This window comes from Ranitomeya variabilis, chromosome 5, assembly GCF_051348905.1.
Source record: "Ranitomeya variabilis isolate aRanVar5 chromosome 5, aRanVar5.hap1, whole genome shotgun sequence".
In the NCBI taxonomy this organism is placed as follows: Eukaryota; Metazoa; Chordata; class Amphibia; order Anura; family Dendrobatidae; genus Ranitomeya; species Ranitomeya variabilis.
The window spans coordinates 122,186,090-122,211,184 of NC_135236.1; the positions used below are offsets into that span (position 1 = coordinate 122,186,090).

The 25,095-nt window shown below is 44.2% G+C and overlaps 1 long non-coding RNA gene across 1 annotated transcript; it reads left to right on the plus strand.

The window, feature by feature from the left end:
• The first annotated feature begins 1,799 nt into the window (after positions 1-1,799).
• LOC143773424 (uncharacterized) lies at positions 1,800-7,468 on the plus strand. Its single transcript, XR_013215179.1, has 5 exons — positions 1,800-2,171; positions 3,433-3,635; positions 4,488-4,639; positions 5,805-5,913; positions 7,172-7,468. It is a non-coding gene; the product is annotated as an uncharacterized LOC143773424 (long non-coding RNA).
• Positions 7,469-25,095: the final 17,627 nt, after the last annotated feature.

A 25,095-nucleotide genomic window follows, 5' to 3' on the forward strand; every position in this document is an offset into this window, starting at 1 on the left:
ATCATCAGGTACCCTTTAATAACACATGCTTGGTGGGAGTGTGGGGAACATGTGTGATTCAAATGTCTTCTTCCATAGCAGAGGGGGCAATTCTGGAATTGTAGCATGCACTGAATTCGTCATATTGGGCTGCTCAGCCTTCTGTTTTCTTACCTCCTGCACTATGGCATCTTTTGTCAGTCATTATTGTATGACCATTAGGAACACCAGGTAGTTGGATCCCAAATAAGTACAATTTTACTGCAGATCTTCATTGCAATGTTCTTCGGCGCAGCATTTGTCCTTTCATTGTTCCAGTCTCAGTCATTAGCGGTGGCATCGGGACACATTGGTTGGCGGTTGTTTCACCAACATATTTTCTGCTTTAATTAACAGAAGCTCAACAGATTGATTAATTAGCATTAAAACGCATCCGGCATCCAGTATCTGATTGTGCCCAGATTACTGCAATTATATTATAAGTGGAGAACACAGGAGCCCGTTGTCCCAGGTGACATTGCGCTAGAAATATTGACCACATTAATAAAAGTGAAGGCTGGGTCTCCAGTTTCTAATACAAATTACTGCATTAATTGATAATATATATTGAACTATTGCACATGTCAAGTATACTATCAAAGGGATTTTCCAATCCTTGATGGAATTGGTGTGCTTCTGTCCGCAGCAGTCACCAGATGTGTCATCATTATGTCTGTGCGTAATGAGGGATGACACAAGTATTGGGGATACATGTTTGTCACAAATGAAGGGCCCATATGCAAAACAGTCTAATAATGTGTCTATGACATGGCAGTGTATGGTCAATTCGCTTCAATCAACCCCCCACCCCTCCATTAATTCACTTCCGAGCCCCCGTACCTCACAAATTATAACAAATAACACACAGGAGGCTTTCCTTGGATATAATTGCCCACAATGGCCATTTATTAGCAAATAATACCAATCACCTAATTTAAATTACCGGAATTGATGGAGGTCTTTGAAGCTACAAGATCTGGCACATGTAAACCATGCAATTATTTCACCTTCAGCCGTAACCCACTGCTCGAGGACACCACACCACCATCAGTGGTAAGAAGAATGCCACCACTGGCTCCCAGGGTACACCCCCGTCCATATATGACTTTAGTCTAATGTGATTGGGAGCTTTACGTGTAATGTACACAATGATATCCCTTTATAGGGACAGTAAGTAGTGTGAAGTCAAAGGACAGGCATAAATAACTACGGTAATGTTACAAAACGAGACCAACAAAACAATGTACATAAACAATTTCCAATATTGGATTATTGCACACAGAGATGTCATGGTACGGTAATAATTCACACATTTGTGTCACAGAACAGAGCTAATAAATATTATTGTCACAGAAAAGAGCTAATGAACATAATTTTGTCACAGGTAATGGACAAACGACCAGTGATATCACAGTATAAGAACGATAAATACATCACATAGGACAAGATTTATGTACAATAGTGATTTCACAGCACAAGACTTATATATATCTTGGAGTAATATAATGATGCCACAACGATGATGTCACTTCACCGGAATAATAAGTACAGCAGTCAAGGATAATGTACACAGTGATGTCACAGTATAGCATTAATGAATACAGTGATGCTACAATTTAGTTAATTAACACAACAGTCACAAGGATAATGGACATGGTGCTATCACAGTAGAGAAGTAATAAAAACAATGATGTTGCAGTTCAGGGATAATTTACACAGAGATGTCACAACTGATGAGTGGCAAACACCAGTATTCCTAGAATTCTCCTGGATGAGAGAGGACTTGCTGGGAACGTCACACACTAGGGTCCGGTTCCAACTCCAAGATCTGCACCCTTTATAAAAACTGGATGTTCCTGCTTCAATAAAAGCAAATAAGACTGAAAGGTCCAGCTCAAGACAAGGCTGTCATGATTTAGCAGGACAAAATGAGGCCACAGGATGACAGAAGTAAAGGAGCAATGACGGGTCACAAAGTAACAAAAATATTAGTAATCTAGAATATTTGGCTGAGGCTAAAACACAAAAAGAACAGAACGGGAAGGAAGCACAACATCTGCTCTGCTAAGTACCAACATCTGCTCCACAGAACTCCAAGTCATCAGTTATAACAACATATTCAGCCTATTGCCATTTTACATCTCATATAAGTGGTAATAGCAGCATTTTATGAGCAATGAATAGTGCAAGCCTTTTATTCTTTAAATCAGCAAAAATGATCTTTTGTATCATAACATAACATGGCATGCCGACCCCATGAGGAAATGCTCATGTACTGTCATATATTGACTTGCACTTGATGAATTACATTTCCTAATTCATTAGAAAGTGTGTTTTACAAGTGCAAAACCTTTAGATTACTAAAAAAACATTAGTGGGTGTATTCCCACTAAGCCAAACAGTGATTTTGTGGGCAAAATGTAAGTGTTGTGTGCGTACCATTATGTTTGTGCTATTGATCTTGTCCATGGGCCACAAGATCAATAGCACAAACATAAAATTACCTAAAGCCCGCCGTTACAATTTGTCTGGGCCTGAACACACTGCCCCTGGAGCTGGTGGATTTTTCTTTGTAAAGAAGAAAGATAGTGGTATCTGTCCTTGCCTTGATTTCCAAGAACTGAACAAAATCATGGTTAAGAATATTTGCCCACTTCCACTCACCAATATAATCAGCTGATGGGGGCTAAGTGGTTTTCGAAAACTGGACCTTAGATGGGCTTACAATTTGTTATGCATCTGGAAGGGTCATGAGTGGAAAACTGCATTTTTAACATCCAAGGGTTTCATTAGGGGTTTCTCAGAGTGCTAAACCTCTTACTGATCTTACAAGTAAGTGGTAATCTCAATGTTTGGCCACTGGATGCTATTAGGGCTTTTGAAAACTTAAAAGAGTGTTTTATGTCTGCTTCTGTTCTTCTTCAATCCGATCTCCAAGAACCATTTATTATGGAGGTGGATGCTTTGGGGTAGGAGCTGTTTTATCTCAGGGTTCCAAAACTCTGACCAACTTGCAGGCATGATCATTTTTATCAAGAAAATTTTCATCTGCTGAAAGAAATTATGATGTTGGGAATCATGAATTACTTGCTGTTAAATTACTTTTGCAGTTCTGTGGTGACTGACCATAACAATTTAGTGTATATTGAATCAGCTAATCAGCTAACTCCTAGACAGGACAGGTGGTCCTCATTTTTCCCTAGGTTCAATTTCTCTATCAGGTTCAGACTGGGGTCCAAAAATGTGAAGGTTTGACGCATTGTTACCCAGTCTTAGTTTATTGTCTCCTCCAGAACCACCATCCTGCATTCTCCCTAAGGGTATTGAGGTTTCTGTGGTATCCTCAGAAATGGAGGCTGAGATCGTAAAGTCAAGTTATTTGTATCTGTGTACCCAAGATTGCATCTTTTGCAGGAGTTTCATGATTATGAAAGAAGGAATATAAACCAGCTCACCCATGATGCATAAGCCAAGTTTCGGGAGCACGGACCCGCTGTGTCCAGGCGTGTAGAATCCAAGAGAAGAAAATGTCCAGCTTCACCGAATCCATGAAAAAAAGTTTTCTTTATTCACAAACTTAAACATGGAGGATACAAACTTCAGCACAAACCATATGGGTAAGAATCTCAACGCGTTTCTGGAGACTAAGCTCCCTTAATCATGGTCATATAGGTTACTGACGCGGGCGTGGTGGCATGACCATTGAGAGCCCGAGAGTCAAAGAGAGAGAACCCCCGTTTTTTTCTGAAAATAGCTATGTACCCTAACAGAGTGTGAATTTCCCCTGATGATTCTAAGAATTGATGAAACGCGTTGGGACACACAGGGACAAGTAGGGCTGATGTTGTAAGGGTCAGCTGTGGACTTCCCTTGTAAGGGCGGGAGTTAATGGGGACAGGGCCATATTAGCCTTTACAGTGCATAACAGGTTGAGAGTGCCCCACTCCTGTGCATGGAGACCGGCTGCCTGGAAAATGAGGAAGTAATGGTCGGTACCTGAACTGCTGATGGAGGAGATTTTTCCTAATTATTTTGTTTTGTTAAACACTGTGGAAATTGATACATGCACCTAAGCAAGCAAGTCCACATGGAGATCGTGATAAGTGCTCTATGGATCAAGTATCGTATATGTTATGAGGATCCTTTGATTTAGCCTCACGGTCCATAAATATATGTGATTTGGTATCCTATCTAAATGTTGATTGGAATTGGAATTACTCACTATTATACGATATAGGGTGTCTATTATAGGAGACATTGGTACACCTATAGTGCTTGGTCGGGTTGGACATATAGTGGATAAGTGAGTTTTTATATTTTATTTACACTTGGTCACTATTTTCTATAAGGTAGTTTTAATAGATATAATTAAAGGTTATATTTTAAATTTATTCTCTATGCTGGTTGATATTTGAAGGAGAGAGAATGTTGGGCTTTGACCCTTTATCACGTTGTTGGTTCATTACCAGGCAGTGGTACAATGCAATGCTACTGTAGAGAAAAGAGGAATCATACCTTCTGGGAATCGCTACTGCACCCCCGATGTTCTACCGGCCACTCTTGAATTGGTTACAGGGCAACAAAATGAGTACAAGCAGGACTGAGACATTGCACAGGATATGTAAGTTATTTAAAATCACCTATTGTTTAAATCCAGTTTTTGTGTTACTTTTTTTATGTTGGCAATGTTTTTTTTCTTCATATTTAGGATCTTTATTTAAAAAAAATATATATGCAAAATTAGCAATCCTGAAATTCTCCCACTTGCCACTGGGGCTTTTTTAGACTCTTCTTATTCTTTCAGGAAGAGTTGAGGGCTCTATATTAGTACAGGCAGGATTATGCTGACAAGTAATTAGGTGACTTGACTTCACATCTGACCCTGCTCTCATCCCATCACAATGGCCTTTGTACAGGCTCATTTCACACATCAATACAATTGTGACCAGTGCCGGATTACCAATTCGGAATGATAGGACCTATGGACATTTTGTCTTTTGGGGGTTTTGTGCAATGGATGAGAAATAATATATATTTGATATAGAAAGATATTTACAATCAGCGTGCCGGCCCAGATGACGTACGTTGGGGATCAGCTGGAGCAACAGAGCTCCGATGTGAACATTATAGCAAGCGGCAGTGAAATGATGTTTTGTCTGTTGTTGGGTATATTTGAGAATTCACGAGTAGTATAGGAGGGGCATCTGTGTGATAGGGCATGGAAACGGTTTGATTGGCCAGAATAGAGGTGAAGGAGTAGAGCAGAGGTAAGTGGCCGCAAGTTCTTGACGGCTCCAGATCATAGTAAGACATTCATTGGCAAAGCTTCGGGAACACAGACGAGTATGTATAGGTTGATACCTGAGGTTGACCTTAGCTAATTAACTTTTTGGGGTTATAATAAAGTTTGATTAACTTAATTTTGTTCTGTTTAATACAATTTATTTGGTGTATTACAATTGTTGTTAGTAAATTTAAAAGGAGTATTAGGACATGATTTGCTGTAGGGGCCCCAAATGTTCGACTGCCTAAGTGCCTCCACAAGGTTTATCCATACTGTTTGTGGCTTTGTACATGTGTTATTTCCTGAAACAATATTAAGCTAAAATCTAAAAAAGCCCCCTTTTTAATACAGCTTGTGATATGTAAAAACAAAAAAATAACATTGCCAAAAATGAAACAGAAATACATTCAAAGCAAAAACCTGATTTAAACCATATATAATTCTCTAATTACATTTTCTTTTAAATCCTTTTAATAAGTTCCAAATCTATTTTATTATACAGAGCTCGAAATCCCCATAGTATCATGGCTATCTGCATCCCCCTCCAGGGAAGTTCATAGAGAATGCATAGGTGTTTATACCACCCCTAATGAACTCTAACACATCCAGAGGTAGGGAGCCTGTCTTAATGAGGACAGTAAATTTTATTATTTAAAGAAAGTGCATTAGCATTTCAACCCTTTAAAGCTGTTGATACAACAAAGATGTCCATGAAAGTTGGAGCAGTTTATACATACCTTGATTGATGGCTACGATAATTGTGTGACTGACAAAAAGAAGTTTTAATCCTCTGCACACTGGAATTGCAAGTGGCCAGGGTCATTGCGACTCCCTTCTGCTCTAGAGTGCTGCTCTGGCATTCTCTTGGATGGACACTACAGGTGTCCCTCAGAGCAGAGGGAGATCGTTCAGTGCAAAAAGCTTTGGACAATTCACCTAGCAATCTCTCTCTACTCTACTTTATTTTTTTGTTTTACCTATGCCTGTGTTGATTTCTTTTTGTTTGAGAATCCCAGTGCATGCTAGGATACGCAAACAAGATGTCATCAGGGGGCAGAGGCTGTGGTTATTGCCAAAGCCTCTGTCCCCACCCTGAAATGAAGAGTTATCAGTAACACCTATTTCAGGGACTGGGCTAGTCCCAACTCTACTGAGCACACATCAGTTGTTAATTCCAATGTATGCTCAGTTCCAGCTCGCTTGTCACTGTGTAGAATCCTTTTCAATGCACAGTGACAGTGCGCTCCCTCACCTGTCTCTAATGAAAAGTGACAAGAGAGCGCACTGTCAATGCATTGTAAGTAGAGAACCCGATGAGGAGAGACCAGTTCCACCCCTGAAATTGATGTGTTTTTTTGGGGACGAGGACTGGTCTCTGCTTCTCCTGCTTGTAGGGTTATCTCCTTACAATGTGCATTGACAGTTCGCGTTTTTGCCGGCTTGGCTGAAAGCAGTTAAAGATAGTAGATTGAACGATAGGACTTTTTAATTAAAGTATATCATAAATGCAATTAGATTATTACATTGAATAGACATTTAGAATTAAATCAGTTTGTTTTCGACTACCACTTAAAGCGACCTTCTACCACAGCAGTTGTCTGCCATTGACCTCCGGTGTAACATCCTCTGCTTGTGTTGCATTCCTCCTGCTTCGTAGATGGCTATCCCTGGCATGGGGAAAACAGTGTTAAGTTTAAACCACATTTTTTGTATTCCCTATCCTACAGCAAAAGAAATACAGGGAATCGTCTTACCCGATAACATAAAAAACAATACATTTTTTATTTTTATTTTATCACATCTCCTTGAAGACGACAGGAGCCATCTAATCTGGATTTCTATATTCCTATTTGTGTGAATTGTATCTAGGTCACAACTATGCAGCTATTTAAAGCCAGTGCCAAATATGTAGAAAAAAAAAAGAAAATGTTCACATCAGAAGGTGACTCTCGTACAATCCGGCAAGGCGCGCGGATCCAATATGCCGGCTGGCAGGACTACAACTCCTGCGTCCTCCATCTACATTACTACAGTTCTGACATTCCTGAGGATATAGTGTACAGGACGGTGCAGTATTAATGAATACCATTTCCGGGGATTAGCAGACTTTTCATATCCCCCCCGATCAGCTAGAATTAAAACAAGTGTAACGTATCTTGGAGGAGAATCTGGAAGCCGTACACGAGATTGTCTGTGTTTTTTGTATTTGCTATAATAAAGCAGCCTACTAGTCCCATCCTATCGATAAGCTGCCAGAGCCCCGTGTAGCAACCCGTCAGCACAGATTCCATGTCATTACATATTTGGGCGTTCTGCTGTGCGTAGTCAGCGGCAGGTTCGCTTGTTTCTATGGAGACTGGCTGTGTCACGTCTTTCTATTTTTTGTCCTTGCAGTGTTTCCATGGTAACTTATATTGACTATTCCAGAAAGGCTATTTTCATAATTTCCTAGTTGTTGGAGTGATATATATGTTTACATCCATCAGGGTGTTTGTGTTTATTCCATTGCTTTTGTGTATAACGTGTGTACCCGAACAAGCTTTCTATATATGTGTGACGGGGTATCCGAGTGTCACGTCTGTCTCCCTGCAAGTGTTCATTCCTCTTAGTACATAGTACACTCCAACACCACGCACCATTGAATATGGGAACGACTGTTGCTTCTCTGTATACACTGAACATACATTATAACATAGGGATGTACAGTGTACGTGGTTATTCTACTGTAAAAGCATACGAAACACACTTGTTTCTAAAGAACTTGGGATTTTGTTACTTAAATGGTGACTGTTGTTTCAATAAAGTTTGCATAAATCGATACTACAAGGAAATATAAGAACTTTGCGATATGTTTTATATCAGACAACTGTTCTTCTTTCTCCACTTAACAGCCATTTTTCCCCTCCCCCACCTCCCATGCTGCTGCTTCTTCTTTCTATGTGCTACAACATAAAAAGAACAGGATTCCCTTATCTGTACCATGTATGGGAGTCATCCCAGCAGCTAGTCTCCACCTACCAGCTCAGAGAGAACTGAAAATTAGAGATAGAGACTGCAGTGTAGGAAAACATGGAAAATACAGGATACAAGTCATATAATGACCAGAAATAATGTTACTCCCTATGTATACACACAGGACAGATGTCACGTGGGCGAGTGTAGACCCTCTGCGTGACAGACCAGGCCTACCCCAGAGAGGCAAGCATTAGTGCCTACCGGGTATACACTAACTTTCTCATGGTGAGTTTGGACTTTACAGCCGGCAGACACCAAGCACCACTCCATGGCAGTTCCTGGATGCCTTGCTCCACCCAGAAGCCAGACGGCGCACTGCGAAACAGATGTGAAGTGAAACACTGCCACAAAGGAAAGACGGGTTATTTCACCCCGTGCGGTTATCATGCTCCTATCCCTGTCTTTCCGTAAGCACGGCCCTGGCTAGTACGCTGGGCAGCAGGAACATTAGTCCTGCTCTATGATAAAGACACAAAAAGGGAAACAGACAATGGTTAAAGAGACAGAAATCACTCAACCTGCACCCAGACTAAAGAAAGGTACAAAGGGCAAGAAAGTGAGAGGCAAAACAAAAGGGAGATAAAGAAAAAAACAAAACATGAAACAAATTTCTGAATATAAATCTCCAGAGAAGACTCAAACTACTACTCTCTCCACAGCTCACATCTCCGTACTGATAGCAATATATAGCAAGCTACCACTGGCAACTACCTAAGCTAAGAGGTGAGTATTTACAGGGGGGAAATAAGTATTTGATCCCTTGCTGATTTTGTAAGTTTGTCCACTGACAAAGACATGTACAGTCGATAATATTAAGGGTAGGTTAATTTTAAAGTAACACCCCAGGAAACCGGTTGTTGCAGTGGTGTTGCCTTCCTTTCGGGGAGGGTGATACCATGCCTGGAAGCGAGGAGGATCCATTTAACAGGTGGTACTTAAATGCAACATATTCTGATTCCAGGCCAGAAGTTGGAGCTCTAGACTCGGTTTCAGGGGAGCTTTCCTAGATATATATATGTATTCTGGCTTGGAGGAGTTAGTTAGTTGGTGTCAGACAGACAGTCAGAGAGGACAGTCTGGGAGAGGAGAGTGAGGAGAAAAGCTGGGACCGTGCAGTGACGAGTGCTGCAGCTCCAGGCCAGAGAAGAGAAGCAGACAGCGTTGCATTTGTAGAACGTGCCAGAGGAAAGAAGCACAGGATTTTTAAGGAGCTGGAAGAGAGCTGCGACTGAGCTCCTTCCACGCTGGAGCTCAGGAACCGAGGAGCCCGAGGCTGTGTGGTACTGTATGTCCCACAGCAGAACCGGAGGGCCGAAGATTTTAGGTCGACTGTACGCACCCACACCCGAAGGTACAGCAACATGCAGAACCCAGAGTCATCTGAGAGACCCCTGTAAAAAGGCTCGCGTTGCCTACCATGCGGGTACTGTCTTAGGACAGGAAAAGAGAGCACCTTGTGTGAGGCCTAAGGCAGCAAGGGACTCACCTTACAGTGCAAGAAGGAAGGCTTACAACCTCACCTGAAAGGGGGATCTATAATCGCTTCCAGGCTGACCGGACCTCGCTTACACCTGTTACCAGTACCAGGGCCGGACTGGCCATCGGGCACTTCTGGCAAATGCCAGAAGGGCCGGTGCCAGTAGTGGGCCGCTTGATCCGCCTCCCCCCGCCCCCGCCATCACATTCAACTATACCGGCGTATAGACGCCGGTACAGTTGAACGCAATGATGGAGGAGAGAGCGTCCGCTGTCGCTCCATCACCCATCATTCCCCGCTCTGCCTCTGACACTGCGGGTGCGTGATGACGTCATATCATCGCGCACCTGCTGTGTCCCCCGGGCAGACTGCAGCTGCTGAGACAGGAGCAGGAACCAGGAAGCAACGCTGGGCACGAGGAGAGGTGAGGAGAGGTTTTTTGTTTTTTTTTACTGGACTGTGTGGGGCCATTCTCGGGGGGGTGGGGGAAAAGAAGAGATGCAGGCTGTGCTCTGTGCTGTATACTACTGAGTGGGCTGTGCTATATATAGTACTCTGTGGGCTGTGCTATATATATTACTCTGTGGGCTGTGCTGTATATATTACTCTGTGGGCTCTGCTGTATTAAGTGCTCTGTGGGCTGTGCTGTATATAGTGCTCTGTGGGCTGTGCTGTATATAGTGCTCTGTGGACTGTGCTGTATATAGTGCTCTGTGGGCTGTGCTGTATATAGTGCTCTGTGGGCTGTGCTGTATATATTGCTCTGTGGGCTGTGCTGTATATATAGTACTCTGTGGGCTGTGCTGTATATAGTACTCTGTGGGCTGTGCTGTATATATTGCTCTGTGGGCTGTGCTGTATATATTACTCTGTGGGCTGTGCTGTATATAGTGCTCTGTGGGCTGTGCTGTATATAGTACTCTGGGCTGTGCTGTATATAGTACTCTGTGGGCTGTGCTGTATATAGTACTCTGTGGGCTGTGCTGTATATAGTGCTCTGTGGGCTGTGCTGTATATAGTGCTCTGTGGGCTGTGCTGTATATATTACTCTGTGGGCTGTGCTCTATATATTTCTCTGTGGGCTGTGCTGTATATATTGCTCTGTGGGCTGTGCTGTATATAGTACTCTGTGGGCTGTGCTGTATATAGTACTCTGTGGGCTGTGCTGTATATATTGCTCTGTGGGCTGTGCTGTATATATTACTCTGTGGGCTGTGCTGTATATAGTGCTCTGTGGGCTGTGCTGTATATAGTACTCTGGGCTGTGCTGTATATAGTACTCTGTGGGCTGTGCTGTATATATTGCTCTGTGGGCTGTGCTGTATATAGTGCTCTGTGGGCTGTGCTGTATATAGTTCTCTGTGGGCTGTGCTGTATATAGTTCTCTGTGGGCTGTGCTGTATATAGTGCTCTGTGGGCTGTGCTGTATATAGTGCTCTGTGGGCTGTGCTGTATATATTGCTCTGTGGGCTGTGCTGTATATAGTGCTCTGTGGGCTGTGCTGTATATAGTGCTCTGTGGGCTGTGCTATATATAGTACTCTGTGGGCTGTGCTGTATATAGTACTCTGGGCTGTGCTGTATATAGTACTCTGGGCTGTGCTATATATAGTACTCTGTGGGCTGTGCTGTATATATTACTCTGTGGGCTGTGCTGTATATATTGCTCTGTGGGCTGTGCTGTATATATTACTCTGTGGGCTGTGCTGTATATAGTGCTCTGTGGGCTGTGCTGTATATAGTGCTCTGTGGGCTGTGCTATATATAGTACTCTGAGGGCTGTGCTATATATAGTACTCTGTGGGCTGTGCTGTATATATTGCTCTGTGGGCTGTGCTGTATATATTACTCTGTGGGCTGTGCTGTATATAGTGCTCTGTGGGCTGTGCTGTATATAGTGCTCTGTGGGCTGTGCTGTATATAGTGCTCTGTGGGCTGTGCTGTATATAGTGCTCTGTGGGCTGTGCTGTATATAGTGCTCTGTGGGCTGTGCTGTATATAGTGCTCTGTGGGCTGTGCTGTATATAGTACTCTGTGGGCTGTGCTGTATATAGTACTCTGGGCTGTGCTGTATACTACTGTTTGGGCTGTGGTGTATACTACTGCGTGGCCTGTGTTATCTACTACACGCGCTGTGCTATATTATGCAGGCTGTGCTATATACTATACGGTTTGTGCTATATACTATGCGGGCTTTGCTATATACTATGGGGAGTATATTATATTCTATGGGGGAGGCCATGTTATGTACTATGTGGCTGTGTTTTATACTATTGAGGGGGTATATTATATACTATGGGGGAGGCTGTGTTATATACTATGGGGGAGGCTGTGTTATATACTATGGGGGGCTGCATTATATTCTATGGGGGCTACATTATATATTATGGGGAGGTGGGCTGTATTATATTCTATGGGGGGTTACATTATACTCTGTGGGGTGGCTGCATTATACTATATGTGGGCTGCATTATACTGTATCGAGGACTATGGGGAATACGTTATACTATATGGAGAACTATGGGGTGCATTATACTATGGGAAGTGAATTGTAGTACATGGATGACTATGGCGGTGCATTATACTATATGGAGCACTGTGAGGAGTGTATTATACTATGTGGAGGACTGAGCAGTGTATTTTAATATGGAGGACTATAGGGAGTGTATTATACTATATGGAGGACTGTGGGGCACATTATAATAAATGGAGGACTATGGGGTGTATTTTACTAAACAAGTAAAATGCTGCATATTCAGATTGTTCTTGCTGGAACAAAAATCATTGTTCTCAGCAGCACATCGCCAGCGTAAACTGTAGATGTGCTGCTGATAACATGATACTGTATGGTGATCTGTTAGTGATCTATTAGTGATCGTTCTGTCCCATCATTATTCCTCAGTTGGTGGAAAGAGGCCGGGAAACAAGCGTTGAACAACTTCCGTATTGTCGATCAAACTCATTTAGCGGCCTGAACTCAGCGCACGTAAATACAACAGAAATGCTTTTGTGTGATGTGCAATATGTTAGCATTTGGGGCCCCATTTTAAACTTTACCTAGGGCCCCACTTTGCCTAAAACCGGCCCTGCCTACAAGTGTACAAAGATATTATACAGTCACCATGTGACAAGTGGGCCTGTGTAACTTCAAATGCCAGGGCTGAATTTTAGTCCCAGTCCGGCCCTGACCAGTACCCTGGACTGTGGCCGTGAATCACCAGTAAACAGGTAAAGAGACTGCAACCTTGTGTCCTCTGGTTATTGTTGACACCACACCATCTTTGCCAAATACACCGGGAGCCCTGGGGACCCAGCTTCACCTGTGGGAAGCCATACCATCCCTGCTGCCACAACATCACCCCAGTGGACTTCTTTAAGCAGCATCGGTCACCCCTGACCGAACACCACAGGTGGCGTCACGAACATTCTTATTTCTAATAACCCATGTAAAGACTTTTCCTTCAATTTGGACGCCCAGGGCCAAGGACCGGGTCGCTGCCACTGTGAATTCCCCTTTAATGACCATTGGACCCGGTACCGAGTAACCCCTAGGCCCTGGAGGGCGCTCCATTAAAATTGAGGGATAGAATATCAAAAATAAAATCCAGAAGATCACATTGTATAAATTATATAAATTTATTCTTGTAGATTGTGAGCCCTCGCGGGCAGGGTCCTCTCTCCTACTGTACCAGTCGTGACTTGTATTGTTTAAGATTATTGTACTTGTTTTTATTATGTATACCCCTCCTCACATGTAAAGTGCCATGGAATAAATGGCGCTATAATAATAAATAATAATAATAATTTGCATTTTGCAGTGAGAAATAAGTGTTTAATCCCTCTGGCAAACAAGACTTAATACTTGGTGGTAAAACCCTTGTTGGCAAGCAAAGCAGTCAGATGTTTTTTGTACTTGATGATGAGGTTTGCGCACATGCCAAGAGGAATTTTGGTCCACTCCTCTGCAGATCATCTCGAAATCATTAAGATTTTGAGTCTGTCGCTTGGTATCTCAGAGCTTCTTCTCCCTCCATAAGTTTTCTATGGGATGAAGGTCTGGAGACTGACTAGGCCACTCCATGACCTTAATGTGCTTCTTTTTGAGCCACTCCTTTGTTGCCTTGGCTGTATGTTTTGGGTCATTGTCTTGCTGGATGGTCCCAGCCACGACCCATTAATTATGTCCTGGCAGAGAGAAGGAGGTTGTCACTCAGGATTTTACGGTTATGTCTCCATCAATTCTCCCATTGATGTGGTGAAGTAGTCCTGTGCCTTTAGCAGAGAAACACCCCAAAACATAATGTGGTTTCAACAATGTGGGGTACCTTTTTAAAAAATATACTAGTGCTATCGCAGGCCCCTTGCCCAAAATTCACCGGCCTATAACAGTACAGAGCACATTCACCTTGGTGATCTAGTGGCAGTTAAAGGACACATTGCAGGAGACAGAATGAAGAAGTAGGCCCAATGTAATGTCATGCCCAATTCCCCAATGTGGAGTACCTTTTTTAAAAATATACTAGTGCTATCACAGTCCCCTTGCCCAAAATGCACCGTACAGAGCACGTTAACCCTGGTCATCTAGTGGCAGGTAAAGGACACATTTCAGGAGACAGAGTTAAGAAGTAGGCCCAATGTTGGGGTGTGGGTCTCTTAGACTTGTAATGGAGTGCCAGGCCTGACAAGCATTTGCTCATAGGTGGTTCATTTGTAAAAAATTGTTCATGTGGATCATAGACACCCTTTCCCAAAAATTTACTTTCTGTAGCAGCAGGGAACACGTGAACCATGGTGCTCTAGTGGTGGAATATGAGGAGACATTGCTGAAAGCCTGATTAAAACCTAGGCCCAATGTAAAGGATTGTGTCTCCTACACTTGTAATGCCCATACACTAAATGCATGGGCTGACAAACATTTCCCCATGGGGGTGGCAATTTTTTTAAAAAAATTGTTTACGGCCATCATAAACACCTTGCAAAACTGTAAAGTTATTTCATACACAGTTGCGGCTGGGAAGGTGCAGGTTTGTAGTAAAAATATGGCGGACGAATCGTTGTATGAAGTGACCAGGAAAAGGGCCATGGTGATGACAGGAATAGGAATGTACATGATTAATAACAGTGGTGGCTATGGGAGGTATGATATCCAGGATACAGCCTACAATGATTAGTCGTTTAGCCGCCACCGATTACCAGAATGTGCTTCATGCCCGTCAGAAGATCGGTGTAACAGATGTGCGTGTTTGACTCGGCCTAAAAAATGCCTGTCAAAAATATGTTGCCAAACCAAAGACGCACGTGTCTGTCTAAAGGGTAAAGTGCAACATGTTCATGAGATGCTGAATTATAGAAAGCAGATCAGTGTTGGAGGAAAACCAAACAAACTGATGGATGCTTGTGAAAAACTAAGTTTAAAGAGGAGAGCACGAGGAGGGGGACAAGGCGGGTCATCTCCATTCTAGAATACTGACGGCACAGAGAGACTCCACACATATAGTTGCTTTGAAGGGAAAGGATGGGTTGGAGCATACTGGTCGCGGGGCAATTTTGGAGGTGATGACGGAGTATTATTGTTGAAACCACATCCTTGTTGGCAAAGACTTCATAACATTTGTGTACCTTAAAGAGCTCCCTTAAAAAGCTCTTTTTTGGTTGCTCACATTGGACACAATACACTTCATATAAATTTGATAAAGCAATGCTGTTAGTTTGGCTCTGTAGCTCATTACAAATATTTCTTTGTCAACCACATTAGTTTCTCTCCTTGAGAGCCATAACTTTGGCTGCCTCGAATGTACAAATGACAAATATATAAATGGCGATTTGTAACCAAGATTTAAATACTGTATACAGAATGCACTCAGACAATCACATAGCTGCATTTCTTGTAAAACATTTACAGATGTGACAGACAATGCTCATAGTGACAGAATCTTGAAAAATGTTTGTTTATTAACTTCACAAACAGCTCTAAGCCTCTATATGTTTGCCGATTGTCATTGTAAAACATTAAGGTTTACTGAAACTATGCTGGTGGTGGTTTGATCTAAATCCTTGTGGCTTTTATTTTCTAGGGGTTTATGGCCCCTCGTCTGATGAGTCCATGATATCTCAGTTTCATCCAACCTAGAAAAGTGGCCACTTGATGGTGTGGGTGAAACTAGAGTTACTACATAGTGTAAATCACTATATAAAACCAGAGAAACATGACTAAGACAGATGCCAAAACTGGGGTACCTGTACATGTACAGTGTGCTGATACCTGCATAATTGGGGATGCCCATGCAGTGTAGGTAATCTCCCAGGAGTTCTCTGTCTTGGTGCTGCTTCTCTGATATTCCAGAAGGATGATGTTTAAAAGCCTCTTGGTGTTGATCTAACTATACTGTATGTAGTTAATCTTCATATATACGTAATCACTATATTTATTTAATCCTTATATGTACTTAGTAACCTGTGTATGTTAACACATACAAAAGTGTACACACTCACACTATTCAAGCATCCTATTCCTTGAATTTTGTAGCTTGCAATAAAATTGCCTTGTATTGCAAGTATTTGCCTTTTTTAAAGCCGTATCTGAACCTTAGTGTTAAAAACATGTCAAATAAAATTGCAAAATTTTCCTGTAAATAATTGTGCAAAGAGGGAACCATCATACCATTAAAAAATACAAGTGAATTTTCCTGAGCCCATCCAGTATGTGGGTTCCAAGGCCTGATGGGGTGCATATGATTATGCAGCAGGGCTCGCCTTCCTGCCAATGTATAAAACAAAGGAGTATGGAGCACAAAATGCATATTGTGAAGTGGATTTTCATGGGTCCATCCAGTATGTGGGTTCCGAGGCCTAATGGGGTGCATATGACTGACTATGCAACAGGGCTGGCCTTGCCGCCAATGTGTAAAACCAAGGAGTACGGGAGTACAACATGCATATTGTGAAGTGGATTTTCATGGGCCCATCCACTATGTGGGTTCCAAGGCCTAATGGGGTGCATATGACTGACTATGCAGCAGGGCTGGCCTTGCTGGCAATGTGAAAAAACAAAGAAGTACGGGAGTACAACATGTATATTGTGAAGCGGATTTTCATGGGCCCATCCACTATGTGGGTTCCAAGGCCTAATGGGGTGCATATGATTGACTATGCAGCAGGGCAGGCTTTGCTGACAATGTGTAAAACCAAGGAGTACGGGAGTACAACATGCATATTGTGAAGTGGATTTTCATGGGCACAACCAGTATGTGGGTTCAAAGGCCTAATGGGGTGCATATGACTGACTATGCAGCAGGGCTGGCCTTGCCGCCAATGTATAAAGCAAAGGAGTATGAAGCACAAAATGCATATTGTGAAGTGGATTTTCCTGAGCCAATCCAGTATGTGGGTTCCAAGGCCTAATGGGGTGCATATGACTGACTATGCAGCAGGGCTGTCCTTGCCGCCAATGTGTAAAACCAAGGAGTATGGGAGTATGAGTCGCCCCGCGGGCAAGGGGTACTTGGTACCGGGTCCTGCGGTTCACAGGAGGATGTCACGGTGGGTGGGACCCGGTCCGCGGACCAGGGCGCCCATGTAAAAGGGAAAGGTCTTTAAAGGGATAGAGTTTATGTTCGTGACGCCACCTGTGGTATTCGGTCAGGGTAACCGACGCTGCTTTAAGGGGTCCGCTGGGGTGATGTTATGGCAGTTAGATGGTATACCTTCCCACAGGTGAAGTATATCCCCAGGGCTTCCCAGTGTGTAGATGGTGAGTGGTGAATGTGCAGCGCCCCAGAGTCCTGGTTGCTGCAGTAGTGTCGCTCTTCCACCAGGGGGAGTGATATTACGTCTGATGGTACTAAAGGAGTTCACCTTGCCAGGTATCACAAGTCACACACCACACTTCACACTCCAGTCCACCAGGGGAAGCCTTGCTTCTATCTATTAGGGCACTCCTCACACACGGGTAAAACTGGTGGGTTGAATAGGAAGTTAGTCAGAAGCTGACTGGGCTCGGCCCAGGCAAGACCTGTCAGGCAGACAGGGGGAGAAGGAGGAACATCTGAGCTGCAGACAGAGGGTCCCTGTCAGGGGTGGGATCCTGGCAGAGGCCTAGCACGAGATAGAAAGCTACGGAGCTGCGCCTGCCCCACGTGTGGCAGCATCCTAAGAAAGGTCACGAAGCGGAGTGTATTGTGGAGAGTGAGAAACGAAGTCACAGCACAAGGAGATAATACCGGGAGGAGTTCTGCCCCAAGATCGGCAGGCTCCTTCTGAGGCGCGTAGCCAGTGGCCGGAACACCGAGGGAGTAATTGACTCTACACATTACTTCAGAGACCGGCAGGACAGTTGATTCCAAGTTGGCTGCCCGACCTTAATACCTAAGAAGACACGGTGGCAAATTGTGAGGGTCGGGGCGTCTCTAGGATCCCTACAAACAAGCCCCAGGCTATCCCAGTCATACGGGTTGTCCTATCCATACCATCTGGGGGACAGAGAGAGAGAACATCAGAAACATCTGTGAAAGTTGTGAGGACTATCCCGTGGTGCTCAGCAGGGAGGTACTACAACACACAGGCGCTAGTAGGAAGGCTACTGATTTCCACCTGGTTAAGAGAACTCTGGATTTGCCTTCGGACCAGCCAGACTCTGCCTGCCCTGTGAACGGTACTCTGGACTGTGGACGCTGAAGTCTTCAGTAAAAGGTAAAGAGACTGCAACCTTTGTGTCCTCGTTATTAATTGCGCCTTACATTGTCCGCCATCACCACCTACACATCTGGGAAGCCCTGGGGACATACTTCACCTGTGGGAAGGTATACCATCTAGCTGCCATTCCATCACTCCAGCGGACCCCTAAGCAGCGTCGGTCACCGTGACCGAGTACCACAGGTGGCGTTACGAACACCAGACAAACTTCACCTTTAATTGGACGCCCCTCAGAAGGGCCACGGACCGGGTCGGGCCACCGTGACATCCCCAGAACCGAGAGAGATAGACCCGGTACTGAGTACCCCATTGCCCTACACGTGGGGGCGCTCCAAATGGCGCAATGAAGAATGAGGACACAAGGTTGCAGTCTCTTTACCTTTACTGAAGACTTCAGCATCCACAGTCCAGAGCACCAGATCGCAGGGCAGGCAGAGTCCGGCCAGTTTGGAGGCAAGTCCAGAGTTCCCTTGTCCAGGTGGAAATCAGTAGCCTTCCCTTGCGCTGCGGTGGTGTAGTCCCTTACTGCCTATGGCTTCACATAAGGGTCTCACAGATGTGGTGTTTCGCCCTCTCTGTCCCCCGTATAGGATAGGACAAAACCTGTATGACTGGTGACTTGAGCCTGTTTATAGGGTCTCTTAGATAACCTGGATCTGCGTGGTGTCACCGTGCCTCCTGGGTGTAGGTGCGGACACATAACCTGCAATTAGCTGTCCTGCCGGGCCCTAAAATAAGGCGTAGAGGTCCTTACTCCCTCGGTGTTCCGGCTACCGGGATTCTGCGCCTCAGAAGGAGGCAGCCTGTTCGGGGCTGGTCCCCTTCTGGTATCCTCTCCTTTGCTTCGACTTCCTTCACGCTCGCTGCAATACAATTCTGCCTTTCAATGTCTTTCTGGGAGCTGCAGCTCTGAGGGCATGCACAGCTCCGTTGACCCTCTGTCCTCCTCAGACTACTGTCTGGAACAGTACAGACTACCAGTTACATATCTGTGGGGAGTGACCTAATAAATAGGAGCACAAGCTCCCCCTGGTGGCCTGGAGTATGAAATGTGGTGCATGTTTGTGATACCTGGATGCAGTTATCCTTTCTTGCCTCCAAACGTAGCATCACTCTCCCCAAGAGGAAAGCAATAGTACTGCGACGACCAGGACCCTGGGGCGCCGCAAGTACAAAATGTGAAGTGGATTTTCATGGGCACATCCAGTATGTGGGTTCCAATGCCTAATGGGGTGCATATGACTGACTATGCAGTAGGGCTGGCCTTGCCGCCAATGTGTAAAACCAAGGAGTACAAAATGCATATTGTGAAGTGGATTTTCATGGGCACATCCAGTATGTGGGTTCCAAGGCCTAATGGGGTGCATATGACTGACTATTCAGCAGGACTGGCCTTGCCGCCAATGTGTAAAACAAAAGGAGTACGGAGCACAAAATGCATATTGTGAAGTGGATTTTCCTGGGCCCATCCAGTATGTGGGTTCAAAGGCTTATTGGGGTGCATATGAATTGGTAGCAGGGCATGCCTTGAATTCAATGCAACACTTTTTCAGGAGTCCCCCCTGGACATCTTATCACAGGGGTATTGTGGTGAATCTTAATTCTTGGCAGCCCATCCACTCAAAGTATAGGCTACAACAGCTTAGGAGACCCACTGTTTCACAATGGCCCTTTAAGAAGATTAATGCCGCCTTGATGCACCAGTAAAAATAGGCCCTGTGACTTTAAGAGTCCCTCCTTCGTAAATGAAACAAGATGGGTCTGCTTATGTGTCACACACCACATGGCCAGCTAGGGGTGTTAAATGTTACAATGACATTTCCCAGTGAATGCATTTGTAGTGGTTGAAAACAATGTTAAAGTTGAAAAATGCTTCAAAAACGCAGCGTCTGAACTAAGCCTAAGTGGGATAGGACATTTTCGGTCTGGGGTTAAATATTTCGCCTTACAGGCAAGTCATTAATCATAAAACCCGTTTTGGTTTCGTTTTCATGTGTTTTTTGTGGCACCGGGAAAAATGGCATGAATCTCGGAAAAAAATGATTAAGGCTGTGAACTAGGAGTCAGGAATGCTTCCAGGGGCGCTCTCCATGAGGTCCCTGTGTGATTTAAGCAGTGTTTCCATCATTTTCAGATGTTTTTAGACCTTAAAAGGACCCACGGGGGGATCGCGGTAAAAATACTCAGGTCTCCCATAGACTTACATTGGGCTCGTTATTCTGGCCGAGTACCCGAGTATTCCAATTTGCTCGACCCGAGCAACGAGCACCCAAGCATTTCAGTGCTCGCTCATCACTAGTTGTCTCCTCCTAACCCAGCGTCTTACTTATGGTTTGTAGCCCATTTCAGCTTTGTGCAGGTCTATGATCTTGTCCCTGACATCCTTAGAAAGCTCTTTGGGCTTGCCCATGTTGTAGAGGTTAGAGTCTGACTGATTAATTGAGTCTGTGGACAGGAGTATTTTATAAAGGTGATTATGTAAGACAGCTGTCTTTAATGCAGGTAATGAGTTGATTAGGAGCGTCTAACTCGTCTGTAGGAGCCAGAACTCTTAATGGTTGTTAGGGGAACAAATACCTATTTCTCACTGCAAAATGCAAATAAATTGATATAATTTATACAATATGATTTTCTGCATTTTATATTTGATATTCTGTCTCAATGATAAAATTAACCTACCCTTAAAATTATAGACTGTTCATGTCTTTGTCAGTGGGCAAACTTATAAAATCAGCAAGGGATCAAATACTTATTTCCCCCACTGTATACCAGAGGGGAGTGGAGAAATGAAAACAGCTGGGATAACCCAGGACTGCAAGCTTTAGGAGACAAACAGAACTGCTTAATCCTTGCAACAACGGAACAAGGGAAATCTGCACAGCTAACTGGAAAGCAAAGTAGATCAAACCAGTGCAGGCGTGCATGTAGCCAAAAGCAGGGATTTTCTGACCTCTGAAATAGAGGAGACCCCTCTCTGTCGCTGTCTCCCTGTGACTACAGCTCATTCTTAAGAAAATCCCGAAACTACAGGAACGCTTTAAAGCTTTAGATCAAACCCTAATTTGCTAGCATTCAGCTTGTTCCCTCCAGTAGTAAGCCTTATATAAATATAGAGCATTCTTCTTCTCTTTTTCCATTAGGTCTATGACATAACGTGATTAAAAACAGACTAGTGGAATCCTTCTAAGCGCTATGTAGAAACAAGAAGTCTCTTTCTCCCTGCATGAGTCAGCATTAGAACTACAATTCGACATCATTGCAAAGTCCCTGGCACTCCAGCTCTACCTCCTCTTCAACTCCTAAGCCAGTTGCTCTGCTTCTCCTCCCTCACAGGATTTTTCAGTAAGTAGAATTATAGTTGTAACAATGATTCACGCATGGATCAGAGATCTCCTGTTTCGACATAGAGCTTAGATGGATTCACCTAGTCTGTTTTTAATCATGTCTTAGACCTAATCGAGAAGAATTAACTGAGTAGAAAGGCAAAATAAGCAGTTGTAAGTACACTGTGTTATGTTATGTTATATGATGACTGCAATATTTTAAGAGGATAAAAACTTTGATAGGAGTGATTCTTTAATGCTAACCATGAACAAATTTTACACCGTACCCACACACCCTTTTAGAGGTCAACCTTCTTCCATGTCAATTTCCCAAACCCTGAATGTGTGATGCCAGGTTTCCATCTGATGAATTGTATTCTGGCATCATGCACAAGAAATCTATCTGAAAGGACTGGTTTCCAGGTGGTTTAGGAAGGCTTTGACAGCATGCTCGAGATTTGCCAACTCTCCTAGGAGTTCAGTAGGTCTTCTCTCTATCAGGTAGCCTTAGAAGGTATTCTAAGAAGAGTTGGTAACTACGTTATAGAGCTACAGGCAGGGCCAGGAGGAGAGGTAGGCACCTTCCTAGGGCGCCACTTCCTGCCTATCCGGAGGGGGGGCACTTTGAAAAAAAATACTTAATGTCTGGTCACCCGACTTCTTCCTACAGCCGCAGACATTCAACACAATGACAGCGGGGGCACAGGCATGGAGGTGAGCACTGTCATTCACTGATATCGCTCACTCCTCTCTCTGTCTTGCGCCATGGCCGTCGCTCCCTCCCTGTACTCAATAGCATTCGCATCTATAAGACGCAATTGCTATGTGTACTGCCTGGGACAGGAGCTGCCATCTCCCCTATTCCGCCAGGATCTCCTGCACAATGCAGGTCACTTTCGGCCGGCGCCTTGTTGAAGAAGGCACACACAGGATATTGTATGGCGTGGTGCAATGATGTAATCGCGCCATCCAGTGCCCACTGCTGCACAGAGGAGATGGTGGATACGGTGGATGGGAGCCTGGATTAGGCGAGTATGAGCGCTTTTTTAATTATTATTATATTACTGTGCAGGGGGGCATAAACTGAGGGGAGGGGCTGTGCAGATGGGGATAAAGTGAGGTGAAAGTCTATGCAGATGGGGATAAAATGAGGGCAGGGTCTGTGCTGTTGGGGGAATAAAATAAGGGGCTGTGCAAATGGGGGAAATTAAAATGAGGTGAGAGGCTGTGCTGATGGGGGAATAAAATTAGTGGAGTGGCTGTGCTGATGGAGGGAATAAATTGAGATGCTGTGCAGATGAGGGAATAATTAAAATGAGGGGAAGGGCTGTACTAATGGGGGATAAAATGAAGTGAGGGCTGTGCTGATGAGGGAAATAAAATGAGGTGAGGGGCTGTGCTGATGGAGGGGAATAAACTGACAGGGGAATAAGCTGAGGGGCTGGGCACATGGGGGAATAAGTTGAGGGGATGTGGTGGTGACCATACAATATATTGGGTGGTTGTGGATATCATACCGTATGGGGGGCTGTGGTGACCATCATAATGTATAGGGGGACAGTGTGAGGAGTGGTTACAGTTTGAAGACTACAGCGTGGTGGGCAGTATGAAGTCATAGTGTGAAAAACATATAGTGTGATAAATCGTGGCACAGCTGTGACGGTGCACAAAGAGGGTTCCCAAACCCACAAGTAATATAGTGTGAAAAACGGCACAGAATGGATATGGAGAGGGGACAGTGTGAAATGGAGGCACAATATGGAGATAGGTTAGCCAGGTGTGACGACAGTGTGGATATTTTGAAAGTGCAAAGGAAAATTAAAGAGGGGACAGTCATGGTATAGTCCGTGGTTGATAAGGGCGGACGGTGTGGCGGTAATAGCTGATAATGGTAGACAGTGTGGAAGTCATATACCATAGGAGGCTTATTTAGGGTCATAATATGTACAGATATTTTTATGCAGAGGGCATAACAACTCCCAGTATCTCCTTACCATTGTTAATGACATACTGGGAGTTGTAGGTTCATGCGAAACAATTGTTTATGGAGCTGACTTGATATTAGAATTGATTGTTGTACTAAGCTTGGTTCTTGTATTCAAGTATTCTTGGTTTTGGTCATGTATTCATGTACTTATGGTAGTTCTGGGGACGTATTCAAGTCCTGATGGAGTTTCTGGTAACATATTAATTTACTAATGTTGGTCCCGGTGACGTAGTCAAGTACTGATGCTGGGTTTGTTGATGTATTCATATACTGATAGTGGATCTAGTAATGCATTCATGTACTAATGACGTTAAGGCCATGTTCACACTTTGCGGTTTTTACCGCAGAACCGCGGCGATTTTGATGCTGCAGGTCCGCAGCAGTTTCCATTGCGTTTACATTTACATGTAAACCCTATGGAAACCGCAAACCGCTGTGCACATGCTGTGGGAAAAACCGCGCAGAAACGCAGCGGTTTACAACCCGCAGCATGTCACTTCTTTGTGCAGAATCGCTGCGATTCTGCACACATAGAAATGCATTGAACCGCTTACTTCCCGCATGGGGCTGTGCCCACGTTGCGGGAAGTAAGCGGATAATGTGCGGGTGGTACCCGGGGTGGAGGAGAGGAGACTCTCCTCCAGGCCCTGGGAACCATATTTGGGGTAAAAAAAAGAATTAAAATAAAAAATCATGTTATACTCACCTCTCAGCGCTGCACGCGGCCGGCCGGTCAGAGTTGCTGTGCGAACAGGACCTGCGGTGACGTCGCGGTCACATGACCATGACATCGCGGTCACATGACCGTGACGTCACGAAGGGTCCTTCTCGCACATCATCTCTGGAACCGGACCGCAGGGTGCAGCGCCGAGGAGATCGAGACGTCAGAGGGTGAGTATATAAACTTTTTTTTTATTTTAACATTACTATTGATGCTGCATATTGCTGTATATGCAGCATCAATAGTATAGGAGTAATCCCGCAGCGGAAACCGTGGAACAAACCGCAATAAATCTGCAGGGATAACCGCAGCGGTTTTGCCCTGCAGATTTATCAAATCCGCTGCGGGAGAACCCGCAGAGGTCACCCGCAAAGTGTGAACATGGCCTTATAGTGACTTATTCATGCACTGATGGTGGTTCTGGTGACATTCGTGTACTGATGGTTGTTCTGGTGATGTATTTATTTACTGATGATGTTCCTGGTGCCATATTCGGGTACTATTGATTAATCTGGTGCTGTAATTATGCACTAATGGTGATTTTGGCTTCGTATTCATGTACTGATGATGGTTCTGGTGA